This window comes from Telmatherina bonti, assembly GCF_933228915.1.
Source record: "Telmatherina bonti genome assembly, chromosome: 15".
Classification (NCBI taxonomy): Eukaryota; Metazoa; Chordata; class Actinopteri; order Atheriniformes; family Telmatherinidae; genus Telmatherina; species Telmatherina bonti.
Window position 1 is genome coordinate 36,114,957 of NC_136613.1, and position 15,876 is coordinate 36,130,832.

Consider the following 15,876-nt stretch of genomic DNA (forward strand, 5'->3'; position numbering starts at 1 on the left):
TCATACTGGTCTCCAGTCTGGTTCCTCCTCATACTGGTCTCCAGTCTGGTACCTCCTCATACTGGTCTCCAGTCTGGTACCTCCTCCTCACGCTGGTCTCCAGTCTGGTTCCTCCTCATACTGGTCTCCAGTCTGGTTCCTCCTCATAATGGTCTCCAGTCTGGTCCCTCCTCCTCATACTGGTCTCCAGTCTGGTACCTCCTCCTCATACTGGTCTCCAGTCTGGTACCTCCTCCTCATGCTGGTCTCCAGTCTGGTACCTCCTCATACTGGTCTCCAGTCTGGTACCTCTTCCTCATACTGGTCTCCAGTCTGGTACCTCCTCCTCATACTGGTCTCCAGTCTGGTTCCTCCTCCTCATGCTGGTCTCCAGTCTGGTTCCTCCTCATACTGGTCTCCAGTCTGGTACCTCCTCATACTGGTCTCCAGTCTGGTTCCTCCTCATACTGGTCTCCAGTCTGGTTCCTCCTCATACTGGTCTCTAGTCTGGTTCCTCCTCATACTGGCCTCCAGTCTGGTACCTCCTCATGCTGGTCTCCAGTCTGGTTCCTCCTCATACTGGTCTCCAGTCTGGTACCTCCTCATACTGGTCTCCAGTCTGGTACCTCCTCCTCATACTGGTCTCCAGTCTGGTTCCTCCTCCTCATACTGGTCTCCAGTCTGGTTCCTCCTCATACTGGTCTCCAGTCTGGTACCTCCTCCTCATCCTGGTCTCCAGTCTGGTACCTCCTCATGCTGGTCTCCCGTCTGGTTCCTTCTCCTCATACTGGTCTCCAGTCTGGTACCTCCTCCTCATACTGGTCTCCAGTCTGGTACCTCCTCATGCTGGTCTCCAGTCTGGTTCCTCCTCCTTATACTGGTCTCCAGTCTGGTTCCTCCTCATACTGGTCTCCAGTCTGGTTCCTCCTCATACTGGTCTCCAGTCTGGTTCCTCCTCATACTGGTCTCCAGTCTGGTACCTCCTCATACTGGACTCCAGTCTGGTTCCTCCTCATACTGGTCTCCAGTCTGGTTCCTCCTCATACTGGTCTCCAGTCTGGTACCTCCTCCTCATACTGGTCTCCAGTCTGGTACCTCCTCATACTGGTCTCCAGTCTGGTTCCTCCTCATACTGGTCTCCAGTCTGGTACTTCCTCATGCTGGTCTCCAGTCTGGTACCTCCTCCTCATACTGGTCTCCAGTCTGGTACTTCCTCATACTGGTCTCCAGTCTGGTACCTCCTCCTCATACTGGTCTCCAGTCTGGTTCCTCCTCATGATGGTCTCCAGTCTGGTACCTCCTCCTCATACTGGTCTCCAGTCTGGTTCCTCCTCATACTGGTCTCCAGTCTGGTACTTCCTCATACTGGTCTCCAGTCTGGTACCTCCTCCTCATACTGGTCTCCAGTCTGGTACCTCCTCCTCATACTGGTCTCCAGTCTGGTACCTCCTCCTCATACTGGTCTCCAGTATGGTTCCTCCTCATAATGGTCTCCAGTCTGGTACCTCCTCCTCATACTGGTCTCCAGTCTGGTACCTCCTCCTCATACTGGTCTCCAGTCTGGTACCTCCTCCTCATGCTGGTCTCCAGTCTGGTACCTCCTCATACTGGTCTCCAGTCTGGTTCCTCCTCATACTGGTCTCCAGTCTGGTACCTCCTCATGCTGGTCTCCAGTCTGGTTCCTCCTCATACTGGTCTCCAGTTTGGTACCTCCTCATACTGGTCTCCAGTCTGGTACCTCCTCATACTGGTCTCCAGTCTGGTACCTCCTCCTCATGCTGGTCTCCAGTCTGGTACCTCCTCATGCTGGTCTCCAGTCTGGTTCCTCCTCCTCATACTGGTCTCCACTCTGGTTCCTCCTCATACTGGTCTCCAGTCTGGTTCCTCCTCATACTGGTCTCCAGTCTGGTTACTCCTCATACTGGTCTCCAGTCTGGTACCTCCTCCTCATGCTGGTCTCCAGTCTGGTACCTCCTCCTCATGCTGGTCTCCAGTCTGGTTCCTCCTCCTCATACTGGTCTCCAGTCTGGTACCTCCTCATACTGGTCTCCAGTCTGGTACCTCCTCATACTGGTCTCCAGTCTGGTTCCTCCTCATACTGGTCTCCAGTCTGGTTCCTCCTCATACTGGTCTCCAGTCTGGTTCCTCCTCATGCTGGTCTCCAGTCTGGTACCTCCTCCTCATACTGGTCTCCAGTCTGGTACTTCCTCATACTGGTCTCCAGTCTGGTACCTCCTCCTCATACTGGTCTCCAGTCTGTTTCCTCCTCATGCTGGTCTCCAGTCTGGTACCTCCTCCTCATACTGGTCTCCAGTCTGGTTCCTCCTCATACTGGTCTCCAGTCTGGTACTTCCTCATACTGGTCTCCAGTCTGGTACCTCCTCCTCATACTGGTCTCCAGTCTGGTACTTCCTCATACTGGTCTCCAGTCTCGTACCTCCTCCTCATACTGGTCTCCAGTATGGTTCCTCCTCATAATGGTCTCCAGTCTGGTACCTCCTCCTCATACTGGTCTCCAGTCTGGTACCTCCTCCTCATACTGGTCTCCAGTCTGGTACCTCCTCCTCATGCTGGTCTACAGTCTGGTACCTCCTCATACTGGTCTCCAGTCTGGTTCCTCCTCATACTGGTCTCCAGTCTGGTACCTCCTCATGCTGGTCTCCAGTTTGGTACCTCCTCATACTGGTCTCCAGTCTGGTACCTCCTCATACTGGTCTCCAGTCTGGTACCTCCTCCTCATGCTGGTCTCCAGTCTGGTACCTCCTCATGCTGGTCTCCAGTCTGGTTCCTCCTCCTCATACTGGTCTCCAGTCTGGTACCTCCTCCTCATACTGGTCTCCACTCTGGTTCCTCCTCATACTGGTCTCCAGTCTGGTTCCTCCTCATACTGGTCTCCAGTCTGGTACTTCCTCATGCTGGTCTCCAGTCTGGTTCCTCCTCACACTGCTCTCCAGTCTGGTACCTCCTCCTCATGCTGGTCTCCAGTCTGGTTCCTCCTCCTCATACTGGTCTCCAGTCTGGTACCTCCTCCTCATACTGGTCTCCAGTCTGGTTCCTCCTCATACTGGTCTCCAGTCTGGTTCCTCCTCATACTGGTCTCCAGTCTGGTACCTCCTCCTCATACTGGTCTCCAGTCTGGTACCTCCTCATACTGGTCTCCAGTCTGGTTCCTCCTCATACTGGTCTCCAGTCTGGTACTTCGTCATGCTGGTCTCCAGTCTGGTACCTCCTCCTCATACTGGTCTCCAGTCTGGTACTTCCTCATACTGGTCTCCAGTCTGGTACCTCCTCCTCATACTGGTCTCCAGTCTGGTTCCTCCTCATGCTGGTCTCCAGTCTGGTACCTCCTCCTCATACTGGTCTCCAGTCTGGTTCCTCCTCATACTGGTCTCCAGTCTGGTACTTCCTCATACTGGTCTCCAGTCTGGTACCTCCTCCTCATACTGGTCTCCAGTCTGGTACTTCCTCATACTGGTCTCCAGTCTGGTACCTCCTCCTCATACTGGTCTCCAGTATGGTTCCTCCTCATGCTGGTCTCCAGTCTGGTTCCTCCTCCTCATACTGGTCTCCAGTCTGGTACCTCCTCCTCATACTGGTCTCCAGTCTGGTTCCTCCTCATACTGGTCTCCAGTCTGGTTCCTCCTCATACTGGTCTCCAGTCTGGTTCCTCCTCCTCATACTGGTCTCCAGTCTGGTTCCTCCTCATACTGGTCTCCAGTCTGGTACCTCCTCCTCATCCTGGTCTCCAGTCTGGTACCTCCTCATGCTGGTCTCCCGTCTGGTTCCTTCTCCTCATACTGGTCTCCAGTCTGGTACCTCCTCCTCATACTGGTCTCCAGTCTGGTACCTCCTCATGCTGGTCTCCAGTCTGGTTCCTCCTCCTTATACTGGTCTCCAGTCTGGTTCCTCCTCATACTGGTCTCCAGTCTGGTTCCTCCTCATACTGGTCTCCAGTCTGGTTCCTCCTCATACTGGTCTCCAGTCTGGTACCTCCTCATACTGGACTCCAGTCTGGTTCCTCCTCATACTGGTCTCCAGTCTGGTTCCTCCTCATACTGGTCTCCAGTCTGGTACCTCCTCCTCATACTGGTCTCCAGTCTGGTACCTCCTCATACTGGTCTCCAGTCTGGTTCCTCCTCATACTGGTCTCCAGTCTGGTACTCCTCATGCTGGTCTCCAGTCTGGTACCTCCTCCTCATACTGGTCTCCAGTCTGGTACTTCCTCATACTGGTCTCCAGTCTGGTACCTCCTCCTCATACTGGTCTCCAGTCTGGTTCCTCCTCATGATGGTCTCCAGTCTGGTACCTCCTCCTCATACTGGTCTCCAGTCTGGTTCCTCCTCATACTGGTCTCCAGTCTGGTACTTCCTCATACTGGTCTCCAGTCTGGTACCTCCTCCTCATACTGGTCTCCAGTCTGGTACCTCCTCCTCATACTGGTCTCCAGTCTGGTACCTCCTCCTCATACTGGTCTCCAGTATGGTTCCTCCTCATAATGGTCTCCAGTCTGGTACCTCCTCCTCATACTGGTCTCCAGTCTGGTACCTCCTCCTCATACTGGTCTCCAGTCTGGTACCTCCTCCTCATGCTGGTCTCCAGTCTGGTACCTCCTCATACTGGTCTCCAGTCTGGTTCCTCCTCATACTGGTCTCCAGTCTGGTACCTCCTCATGCTGGTCTCCAGTCTGGTTCCTCCTCATACTGGTCTCCAGTTTGGTACCTCCTCATACTGGTCTCCAGTCTGGTACCTCCTCATACTGGTCTCCAGTCTGGTACCTCCTCCTCATGCTGGTCTCCAGTCTGGTACCTCCTCATGCTGGTCTCCAGTCTGGTTCCTCCTCCTCATACTGGTCTCCACTCTGGTTCCTCCTCATACTGGTCTCCAGTCTGGTTCCTCCTCATACTGGTCTCCAGTCTGGTTACTCCTCATACTGGTCTCCAGTCTGGTACCTCCTCCTCATGCTGGTCTCCAGTCTGGTACCTCCTCCTCATGCTGGTCTCCAGTCTGGTTCCTCCTCCTCATACTGGTCTCCAGTCTGGTACCTCCTCATACTGGTCTCCAGTCTGGTACCTCCTCATACTGGTCTCCAGTCTGGTTCCTCCTCATACTGGTCTCCAGTCTGGTTCCTCCTCATACTGGTCTCCAGTCTGGTTCCTCCTCATGCTGGTCTCCAGTCTGGTACCTCCTCCTCATACTGGTCTCCAGTCTGGTACTTCCTCATACTGGTCTCCAGTCTGGTACCTCCTCCTCATACTGGTCTCCAGTCTGGTTCCTCCTCATGCTGGTCTCCAGTCTGGTACCTCCTCCTCATACTGGTCTCCAGTCTGGTTCCTCCTCATACTGGTCTCCAGTCTGGTACTTCCTCATACTGGTCTCCAGTCTGGTACCTCCTCCTCATACTGGTCTCCAGTCTGGTACTTCCTCATACTGGTCTCCAGTCTCGTACCTCCTCCTCATACTGGTCTCCAGTATGGTTCCTCCTCATAATGGTCTCCAGTCTGGTACCTCCTCCTCATACTGGTCTCCAGTCTGGTACCTCCTCCTCATACTGGTCTCCAGTCTGGTACCTCCTCATACTGGTCTCCAGTCTGGTACCTCCTCATACTGGTCTCCAGTCTGGTACCTCCTCCTCATGCTGGTCTCCAGTCTGGTACCTCCTCATGCTGGTCTCCAGTCTGGTTCCTCCTCCTCATACTGGTCTCCAGTCTGGTACCTCCTCCTCATACTGGTCTCCACTCTGGTTCCTCCTCATACTGGTCTCCAGTCTGGTTCCTCCTCATACTGGTCTCCAGTCTGGTTCCTCCTCATACTGCTCTCCAGTCTGGTACCTCCTCCTCATGCTGGTCTCCAGTCTGGTTCCTCCTCCTCATACTGGTCTCCAGTCTGGTACCTCCTCCTCATACTGGTCTCCAGTCTGGTTCCTCCTCATACTGGTCTCCAGTCTGGTTCCTCCTCATACTGGTCTCCAGTCTGGTACCTCCTCCTCATACTGGTCTCCAGTCTGGTACCTCCTCATACTGGTCTCCAGTCTGGTTCCTCCTCATACTGGTCTCCAGTCTGGTACTTCGTCATGCTGGTCTCCAGTCTGGTACCTCCTCCTCATACTGGTCTCCAGTCTGGTACTTCCTCATACTGGTCTCCAGTCTGGTACCTCCTCCTCATACTGGTCTCCAGTCTGGTTCCTCCTCATGCTGGTCTCCAGTCTGGTACCTCCTCCTCATACTGGTCTCCAGTCTGGTTCCTCCTCATACTGGTCTCCAGTCTGGTACTTCCTCATACTGGTCTCCAGTCTGGTACCTCCTCCTCATACTGGTCTCCAGTCTGGTACTTCCTCATACTGGTCTCCAGTCTGGTACCTCCTCCTCATACTGGTCTCCAGTATGGTTCCTCCTCATAATGGTCTCCAGTCTGGTACCTCCTCCTCATACTGGTCTCCAGTCTGGTACCTCCTCCTCATACTGGTCTCCAGTCTGGTACCTCCTCCTCATGCTGGTCTCCAGTCTGGTACCTCCTCATACTGGTCTCCAGTCTGGTTCCTCCTCATACTGGTCTCCAGTCTGGTACCTCCTCATGCTGGTCTCCAGTTTGGTACCTCCTCATACTGGTCTCCAGTCTGGTACCTCCTCATACTGGTCTCCAGTCTGGTACCTCCTCCTCATGCTGGCCTCCAGTCTGGTACCTCCTCATGCTGGTCTCCAGTCTGGTTCCTCCTCCTCATACTGGTCTCCAGTCTGGTACCTCCTCCTCATCCTGGTCTCCACTCTGGTTCCTCCTCATACTGGTCTCCAGTCTGGTTCCTCCTCATACTGGTCTCCAGTCTGGTACTTCCTCATGCTGGTCTCCAGTCTGGTTCCTCCTCATACTGGTCTCCAGTCTGGTACCTCCTCCTCATGCTGGTCTCCAGTCTGGTTCCTCCTCATACTGGTCTCCAGTCTGGTTCCTCCTCATACTGGTCTCCAGTCTGGTTCCTCCTCATACTGGTCTCCAGTCTGGTACCTCCTCATACTGGTCTCCAGTCTGGTACCTCCTCCTCATACTGGTCTCCAGTCTGGTACTTCCTCATGCTGGTCTCCAGTCTGGTTCCTCCTCATACTGGTCTCCAGTCTGGTACCTCCTCCTCATACTGGTCTCCAGTCTGGTTCCTCCTCATGCTGGTCTCCAGTCTGGTTCCTTCTCCTCATACTGGTCTCCAGTCTGGTACCTCCTCCTCATACTGGTCTCCAGTCTGGTTCCTCCTCATACTGGTCTCCAGTCTGGTTCCTCCTCATACTGGTCTCCAGTCTGGTACCTCCTCCTCATACTGGTCTCCAGTCTGGTACCTCCTCATACTGGTCTCCAGTCTGGTTCCTCCTCATACTGGTCTCCAGTCTGGTACTTCCTCATGCTGGTCTCCAGTCTGGTACCTCCTCCTCATACTGGTCTCCAGTCTGCTTCCTCCTCATGCTGGTCTCCAGTCTGGTACCTCCTCATACTGGTCTTCAGTCTGGTACCTCCTCATGCTGGTCTCCAGTCTGGTACCTCCTCATACTGGTCTCCAGTCTGGTTCCTCCTCATACTGGTCTCCAGTCTGGTTCCTCCTCATACTGGTCTCCAGTCTGGTACCTCCTCATACTGGTCTCCAGTCTGGTTACTCCTCATACTGGTCCCCAGTCTGGTTCCTCCTCATACTGGTCTCCAGTCTGGTTCCTCCTCATACTGGTCTCCAGTCTGGTACCTCCTCCTCATACTGGTCTCCAGTCTGGTACCTCCTCATACTGGTCTCCAGTCTGGTTCCTCCTCATACTGGTCTCCAGTCTGGTTCCTCCTCATGCTGGTCTCCAGTCTGGTACCTCCTCCTCATACTGGTCTCCAGTCTGGTTCCTCCTCATACTGGTCTCCAGTCTGGTACTTCCTCATACTGGTCTCCAGTCTGGTACCTCCTCCTCATACTGGTCTCCAGTCTGGTACTTCCTCATACTGGTCTCCAGTCTGGTACCTCCTCCTCATACTTGTCTCCAGTCTGGTTCCTCCTCATAATGGTCTCCAGTCTGGTACCTCCTCCTCATACTGGTCTCCAGTCTGGTACCTCCTCCTCATACTGGTCTCCAGTCTGGTACCTCCTCCTCATGCTGGTCTCCAGTCTGGTACCTCCTCATAATGGTCTCCAGTCTGGTTCCTCCTCATACTGGTCTCCAGTCTGGTACCTCCTCATGCTGGTCTCCAGTCTGGTTCCTCCTCATACTGGTCTCCAGTCTGGTACCTCCTCATACTGGTCTCCAGTTTGGTACCTCCTCATACTGGTCTCCAGTCTGGTACCTCCTCATACTGGTCTCCAGTCTGGTACCTCCTCCTCATACTGGTCTCCAGTCTGGTACCTCCTCATACTGGTCTCCAGTCTGGTTCCTCCTCATACTGGTCTTCAGTCTGGTACCTCCTCATGCTGGTCTCCAGTCTGGTTCCTCCTCCTTATACTGGTCTCCAGTCTGGTTCCTCCTCATACTGGTCTCCAGTCTGGTACCTCCTCATGCTGGTCTCCAGTTTGGTACCTCCTCATACTGGTCTCCAGTCTGGTACCTCCTCATACTGGTCTCCAGTCTGGTACCTCCTCCTCATGCTGGTCTCCAGTCTGGTACCTCCTCATGCTGGTCTCCAGTCTGGTTCCTCCTCCTCATACTGGTCTCCAGTCTGGTACCTCCTCCTCATCCTGGTCTCCACTCTGGTTCCTCCTCATACTGGTCTCCAGTCTGGTTCCTCCTCATACTGGTCTCCAGTCTGGTACTTCCTCATGCTGGTCTCCAGTCTGGTTCCTCCTCATACTGGTCTCCAGTCTGGTACCTCCTCCTCATGCTGGTCTCCAGTCTGGTTCCTCCTCCTCATACTGGTCTCCAGTCTGGTACCTCCTCCTCATACTGGTCTCCAGTCTGGTTCCTCCTCATACTGGTCTCCAGTCTGGTACCTCCTCATACTGGTCTCCAGTCTGGTTCCTCCTCATGCTGGTCTCCAGTCTGGTTCCTCCTCATACTGGTCTCCAGTCTGGTACCTCCTCATACTGGTCTCCAGTCTGGTACCTCCTCCTCATACTGGTCTCCAGTCTGGTTCCTCCTCCTCATACTGGTCTCCAGTCTGGTTCCTCCTCATGCTGGTCTCCAGTCTGGTTCCTTCTCCTCATACTGGTCTCCAGTCTGGTACCTCCTCCTCATACTGGTCTCCAGTCTGGTTCCTCCTCATACTGGTCTCCAGTCTGGTTCCTCCTCATACTGGTCTCCAGTCTGGTACCTCCTCCTCATACTGGTCTCCAGTCTGGTACCTCCTCATACTGGTCTCCAGTCTGGTTCCTCCTCATACTGGTCTCCAGTCTGGTACTTCCTCATGCTGGTCTCCAGTCTGGTACCTCCTCCTCATACTGGTCTCCAGTCTGCTTCCTCCTCATGCTGGTCTCCAGTCTGGTACCTCCTCATACTGGTCTTCAGTCTGGTACCTCCTCATGCTGGTCTCCAGTCTGGTACCTCCTCATACTGGTCTCCAGTCTGGTTCCTCCTCATACTGGTCTCCAGTCTGGTTCCTCCTCATACTGGTCTCCAGTCTGGTACCTCCTCATACTGGTCTCCAGTCTGGTTACTCCTCATACTGGTCCCCAGTCTGGTTCCTCCTCATACTGGTCTCCAGTCTGGTTCCTCCTCATACTGGTCTCCAGTCTGGTACCTCCTCCTCATACTGGTCTCCAGTCTGGTACCTCCTCATACTGGTCTCCAGTCTGGTTCCTCCTCATACTGGTCTCCAGTCTGGTTCCTCCTCATGCTGGTCTCCAGTCTGGTACCTCCTCCTCATACTGGTCTCCAGTCTGGTTCCTCCTCATACTGGTCTCCAGTCTGGTACCTCCTCCTCATACTGGTCTCCAGTCTGGTTCCTCCTCATGCTGGTCTCCAGTCTGGTACCTCCTCCTCATACTGGTCTCCAGTCTGGTACTTCCTCATACTGGTCTCCAGTCTGGTACCTCCTCCTCATACTTGTCTCCAGTCTGGTTCCTCCTCATAATGGTCTCCAGTCTGGTACCTCCTCCTCATACTGGTCTCCAGTCTGGTACCTCCTCCTCATACTGGTCTCCAGTCTGGTACCTCCTCCTCATGCTGGTCTCCAGTCTGGTACCTCCTCATAATGGTCTCCAGTCTGGTTCCTCCTCATACTGGTCTCCAGTCTGGTACCTCCTCATGCTGGTCTCCAGTCTGGTTCCTCCTCATACTGGTCTCCAGTCTGGTACCTCCTCATACTGGTCTCCAGTTTGGTACCTCCTCATACTGGTCTCCAGTCTGGTACCTCCTCATACTGGTCTCCAGTCTGGTTCCTCCTCATGCTGGTCTCCAGTCTGGTTCCTCCTCATACTGGTCTCCAGTCTGGTACCTCCTCATACTGGTCTCCAGTCTGGTACCTCCTCCTCATACTGGTCTCCAGTCTGGTTCCTCCTCATACTGGTCTTCAGTCTGGTACCTCCTCATGCTGGTCTCCAGTCTGGTTCCTCCTCCTTATACTGGTCTCCAGTCTGGTACCTCCTCATACTGGTCTCCAGTCTGGTTCCTCCTCATACTGGTCTCCAGTCTGGTACCTCCTCATACTGGTCTCCAGTCTGGTTCCTCCTCATACTGGTCTCCAGTCTGGTTCCTCCTCATACTGGTCTCCAGTCTGGTTCCTCCTCATACTGGTCTCCAGTCTGGTTCCTCCTCATACTGGTCTCCAGTCTGGTACCTCCTCCTCATACTGGTCTCCAGTCTGGTACCTCCTCATGCTGGTCTCCAGTCTGGTTCCTCCTCCTCATACTGGTCTCCAGTCTGGTACCTCCTCATACTGGTCTCCAGTCTGGTACCTCCTCATACTGGTCTCCAGTCTGCTTCCTCCTCATGCTGGTCTCCAGTCTGGTTCCTCCTCATACTGGTCTCCAGTCTGGTACCTCCTCATACTGGTCTCCAGTCTGGTTCCTCCTCATACTGGTCTCCAGTCTGGTTCCTCCTCATGCTGGTCTCCAGTCTGGTACCTCCTCCTCATACTGGTCTTCAGTCTGGTACCTCCTCATGCTGGTCTCCAGTCTGGTTCCTCCTCCTTATACTGGTCTCCAGTCTGGTACCTTCTCCTCATACTGGTCTCCAGTCTGGTTCCTCCTCATACTGGTCTCCAGTCTGGTACCTCCTCATGCTGGTCTCCAGTCTGGTTCCTCCTCCTCATACTGGTCTCCAGTCTGGTTCCTCCTCCTCATACTGGTCTCCAGTCTGGTACCTCCTCCTCATACTGGTCTCCAGTCTGGTTCCTCCTCATACTGGTCTCCTGTCTGGTTCCTCCTCATGCTGGTCTCCAGTCTGGTACCTCCTCCTCATACTGGTCTTCAGTCTGGTTCCTCCTCATACTGGTCTCCAGTCTGGTTCCTCCTCCTCATGCTGGTCTCCAGTCTGGTTCCTCCTCCTCATGCTGGTCTCCAGTCTGGTTCCTCCTCATACTGGTCTCCAGTCTGGTTCCTCCTCATGCTGGTCTCCAGTCTGGTACCTCCTCATACTGGTCTCCAGTCTGGTACCTCCTCCTCATACTGGTCTCCAGTCTGGTTCCTCCTCATACTGGTCTCCAGTCTGGTACCTCCTCCTCATGCTGGTCTCCAGTCTGGTACCTCCTCATACTGGTCTCCAGTCTGGTTCCTCCTCATACTGGTCTCCAGTCTGGTTCCTCCTCATACTGGTCTCCAGTCTGGTTCCTCCTCCTCATACTGGTCTCCAGTCTGGTTCCTCCTCATACTGGTCTCCAGTCTGGTTCCTCCTCATACTGGTCTCCAGTCTGGTACCTCCTCATACTGGTCTCCAGTCTGGTACCTCCTCCTCATACTGGTCTCCAGTCTGGTACCTCCACCTCATACTGGTCTCCAGTCTGGTTCCTCCTCATGCTGGTCTCCAGTCTGGTTCCTCCTCCTCATACTGGTCTCCAGTCTGGTTCCTCCTCATACTGGTCTCCAGTCTGGTTCCTCCTCATACTGGTCTCCAGTCTGGTACCTCCTCCTCATACTGGTCTCCAGTCTGGTACCTCCACCTCATACTGGTCTCCAGTCTGGTTCCTCCTCATGCTGGTCTCCAGTCTGGTTCCTCCTCCTCATACTGGTCTCCAGTCTGGTTCCTCCTCATACTGGTCTCCAGTCTGGTTCCTCCTCATACTGGTCTCCAGTCTGGTTCCTCCTCATACTGGTCTCCAGTCTGGTTTCTCCTCCTCATACTGGTCTCCAGTCTGGTTCCTCCTCATGCTGGTCTCCAGTCTGGTTCCTCCTCCTCATACTGGTCTCCAGTCTGGTACCTCCTCATACTGGTCTCCAGTCTGGTTCCTCCTCATACTGGTCTCCAGTCTGGTTCCTCCTCATACTGGTCTCCAGTCTGGTTCCTCCTCATACTGGTCTCCAGTCTGGTTCCTCCTCATACTGGTCTCCAGTCTGGTACCTCCTCATACTGGTCTCCAGTCTGGTTCCTCCTCATACTGGTCTCCAGTCTGGTACCTCCTCATACTGGTCTCCAGTCTGGTACCTCCTCCTCACGCTGGTCTCCAGTCTGGTTCCTCCTCATACTGGTCTCCAGTCTGGTTCCTCCTCATACTGGTCTCCAGTCTGGTTCCTCCTCATACTGGTCTCCAGTCTGGTTCCTCCTCATACTGGTCTCCAGTCTGGTTCCTCCTCATACTGGTCTCCAGTCTGGTTCCTCCTCATACTGGTCTCCAGTCTGGTTCCTCCTCATACTGGTCTCCAGTCTGGTTCCTCCTCATACTGGTCTCCAGTCTGGTTCCTCCTCACACTGGTCTCCAGTCTGGTTCCTCCTTATACTGGTCTCCAGTCTGGTTCCTCCTCATACTGGTCTCCAGTCTGGTTCCTCCTTATACTGGTCTCCAGTCTGGTTCCTCCTTATACTGGTCTCCAGTCTGGTTCCTCCTCACACTGGTCTCCAGTCTGGTTCCTCCTTATACTGGTCTCCAGTCTGGTTCCTCCTCATACTGGTCTCCAGTCTGGTTCCTCCTTATACTGGTCTCCAGTCTGGTTCCTCCTTATACTGGTCTCCAGTCTGGTTCCTCCTCATACTGGTCTCCAGTCTGGTTCCTCCTCATACTGGTCTCCAGTCTGGTTCCTCCTCATACTGGTCTCCAGTCTGGTTCCTCCTCATACTGGTCTCCAGTCTGGTTCCTCCTCACACTGGTCTCCAGTCTGGTTCCTCCTTATACTGGTCTCCAGTCTGGTTCCTCCTCATACTGGTCTCCAGTCTGGTTCCTCCTTATACTGGTCTCCAGTCTGGTTCCTCCTTATACTGGTCTCCAGTCTGGTTCCTCCTCATACTGGTCTCCAGTCTGGTACCTCCTCATACTGGTCTCCAGTCTGGTACCTCCTCCTCACGCTGGTCTCCAGTCTGGTTCCTCCTCATACTGGTCTCCAGTCTGGTTCCTCCTCATACTGGTCTCCAGTCTGGTTCCTCCTCATACTGGTCTCCAGTCTGGTTCCTCCTCATACTGGTCTCCAGTCTGGTTCCTCCTCATACTGGTCTCCAGTCTGGTTCCTCCTCATACTGGTCTCCAGTCTGGTTCCTCCTCATACTGGTCTCCAGTCTGGTTCCTCCTCATACTGGTCTCCAGTCTGGTTCCTCCTCACACTGGTCTCCAGTCTGGTTCCTCCTTATACTGGTCTCCAGTCTGGTTCCTCCTCATACTGGTCTCCAGTCTGGTTCCTCCTTATACTGGTCTCCAGTCTGGTTCCTCCTTATACTGGTCTCCAGTCTGGTTCCTCCTTATACTGGTCTCCAGTCTGGTATTTTACATGTACATACATGTACATTTGCACACATGTAGCAATCCTGATGACTCGGCTCATCATACAGACTGAAGTCAGGCGTATTCGAGCCAGAAAAGGTTCCTGGGTGTTTCTCCTGCAGGAGTTCCTGTAGCTCCATCAGAAACACAGCTCCATAAACTCTCCGTGTTTTACCTGTAACCCTGGAGGACAAACGTCTCCTCATTTCAGATGTAGCTGAAATCTAAAACCCTCCATCTGTTCATGTTTCCTCTTCTAAAGAAGAAATTCCTCCCTTCAGGTTAGTTTTTCAACGTAGTAACAATAAGTCATGATGCTGAATCTATAACCTGCTTCCTTCCAAGTTCTCCTCCTCAAAGCCCACAGTTTGTTCCTAACAGGAGTTCCTAGGTGTGAAGGCCTCGGCAGGAGTCGTGTGGAGAACGCCTCTCCTGCACTGCTGGGATTAGGACATCCTCTCTGTATGAGTCGACATGATCAGAAAGAGTCGGAGCACATCTGAAGGAGTGCTGGAGTGTGTCACATGTTGCTCTCTGACCTCTGAGGCCAGGTCATCATAATGAAGTGATTCTGTCCTCGGGCTTTTGCATCAAAGGTTTCCTGCACTCAGTCTGCAGAGAAGCGTGACCCGTGTTGGAGTCGGGGTTACCTTCTGACCCATCCTGCTGCTGCTGGCCTGAGGGCAGAGCAGCTCCACCAGCGCCTGGAAGTGCCGGAGTTATGATCCACTCCCTCAGAGCCTTGGGGAGGCTCTGATAAAGGCCATCCTTGTGGCCTTCCTCTGGGGTGTAAGAGTGGAGGGTCAATCCCCAATCCAGACCATGACCTCTCATAGGTTAGCCTCTATTTCCAGCCAGACCCAAGGTCACATACTGTGAGAGCATGAGTAGGCCGCTGAGGAATGCCATCGTTTGATTGAGGTCGGAGGGAACTTCTCATTAAAGGCTTGACAGAGAGAGCCCTCTCATGGCCCTCTCAGTCCATGAACTCCTCTTTCATACGTCATAGTGTTTCTCACCACATTAAGTCTACACAAAGAAAATCCACCCACTGTCCTCTCCATCAGCTCCACCTGTTCTACTTCCTGTTAACACACACATCTAACCAGCCAATCACATGGCAGCATGTCGCTGACTCGCTGAACTTCAAACCGAGCATCAGGGTGAGGGAGAAAGCAGGTCTGTCTGGGATTTTCACACAACATCTCCAGGGTTTCCAGTAAGGTCTGAGGAGGAGAAAAGACCCAGTGGGCAGCAGACGTCACTGGGAACACGTCGCTGGTCTGAGGAGTCTCCATTACTCCCAGCAGGATGATGCACCATGTCACAAAGCTCACGTCATCTCCAGCATGACGAGGACTTCACTGTCCTCCAACGGCTCCACAGTCACCAGATCTTTTGGGATGTGGCGCCCTGAGCGTCTGATGAAACAACGTTGTACATTTCTCTGGGATCAATAAATCATCTAGTTTGCCGTCAGTCGAGAAAAGAAACATGTAGTAGGATTGTCAAATGACTGTTTTATGTATGGAAAGGACTTAGTGTTAGGGAAGCAGACACCCTCCCCACCTTTAAGACTAGGCTGAAGACTTATCTTTTTGATAAGTCCTATAGCTAGGATGGTTAGCATCCCTTAGTTATGCTGCTATAGGTTTAGACTGCTGAGGGACATTTCCTGATACACTGAGCTTCTTTATCTATCCCTTTTATTCCCCCCCCCCAATAACAGTGTTGCATCATTAACATGTATGTCTCGTGTCTCAGCAGGTCTCCCTGGCCGGGAGTAGCAGTTCCTGTTGTCTGTTGTCTTTCTGTCCTCTTCCCCCCACACAGCAGAGGCAGATGGCTGCCTGTCCTGAGCCGGGTTCTGCCGGAGGTTTCCTTCCTGTTAAAAGGGAGTTTTTTCCTTCCCACTGTCGCCAGTGTGCTTGTTCAGGATGGGAGATTGAGTTGGACTCAACTCAATCTGTTGGTTTCCTTATATAGGCTGTTATGAATTGGCCTTCATTATGTTTTCCCCTCTGTCTGTAAAGCGTCTTGAGATGGCATTGTCGTGATTTGACGCTATATAAATAAAGTTGAATTGACTTAGAGACAAGCTGAGTTTGTTTT